General features: G+C 41.2%; 1 non-coding gene across 1 annotated transcript; it reads left to right on the top strand.

Annotated features, from left to right (window-relative positions):
• Window positions 1–729: 729 nt before the first annotated feature.
• Window positions 730–837, top strand: LOC130942507 (small nucleolar RNA R71). The gene has a single exon (XR_009071074.1). It is a non-coding gene; the product is annotated as a small nucleolar RNA R71 (small nucleolar RNA).
• Window positions 838–1,158: the final 321 nt, after the last annotated feature.

Here is a 1,158-nt window from a genome sequence, read left to right as displayed (position 1 = left end):
TTCTTCTGTATTGCTTGGGAGAGTACTAGGAGGGAGTTCAGTAACTTTCTTGCTCAGCTGTCCCACTTGTGCCTCCAAATTCCTAATGGAGGCCCTTGTTTCAGTCATGAAACCTTGAGTGGTTTTGATTAGATCAGAGACCATGGTTGCTAAGTCAGAGGGGTTCTGCTTAGAATTCTCTGTCTGTTGCTGAGAAGATGATGGAAAAGGCTTGCCATTGCTAAACCTGTTTCTTCCACCATTATTGTTATTGAAACCTTGTTGAGGTCTCTCTTGATTCTTCCATGAGAAATTTGGGTGATTTCTCCATGAAGAATTATAGGTGTTTCCATAGAGTTCTCCTAGGTAATTCACCTCTTCCATTGAAGGGTTCTCAGGATCATAAGCTGCTTCCTTAGATGAAGCATCCTTAGTACTGCTTGGTGCATTTTGCATTCCAGACAGACCTTGAGAAATCAAATTGACTTGTTGAGTCAATATCTTGTTCTGAGCCAGTATGGCATTTAGAGTATCAATCTCAAGAACTCCTTTCTTCTGATTAGTCCCATTGTTCACAGGATTCCTTTCAGAAGTGTACATGAATTGGTTATTTGCAACCATTTCAATTAGTTCTTGAGCTTCTGTAGGCGTCTTCTTCAGATGAAGAGATCCTCCAGCAGAGCTATCCAAAGACATCTTGGACAGTTCAGAGAGACCATCATAGAAAATACCTATGATGCTCCATTCAGAAAGCATGTCTGAGGGACAATTTCTGATTAATTGTTTGTATCTTTCCCAAGCTTCATAGAGGGATTCTCCATCCTTCTGTCTGAAGGTTTGGACTTCCACTCTAAGCTTACTCAATTTTTGAGGTGGAAAGAACTTTGCCAAGAAGGCATTGACTAGCTTTTCCCAAGAGTCCAGGCTTTCTTTAGGTTGAGAATCCAACCATATTCTAGCTCTGTCTCTTACAGTAAAAGGGAATAGCATCAGTCTGTAGACCTCAGGGTCAACCCCATTAGTCTTGACTGTGTCACAGATTTGCAAGAATTCAGCTAAGAACTGATGAGGATCTTCCAGTGGAAGTCCATGGAACTTGCAATTCTGTTGCATTAGAGAAACTAATTGAGGCTTAAGCTCAAAGTTGTTTGCTCTAATGGCAGGGATAGAGATGCTTCT

This window comes from Arachis stenosperma, chromosome 7, assembly GCF_014773155.1.
Source record: "Arachis stenosperma cultivar V10309 chromosome 7, arast.V10309.gnm1.PFL2, whole genome shotgun sequence".
NCBI classification, from domain to species: domain Eukaryota; kingdom Viridiplantae; phylum Streptophyta; class Magnoliopsida; order Fabales; family Fabaceae; genus Arachis; species Arachis stenosperma.
The sequence above is the reverse complement of the archived record's forward strand: the minus strand, read 5'-3'. Positions and strand labels throughout refer to the sequence as shown.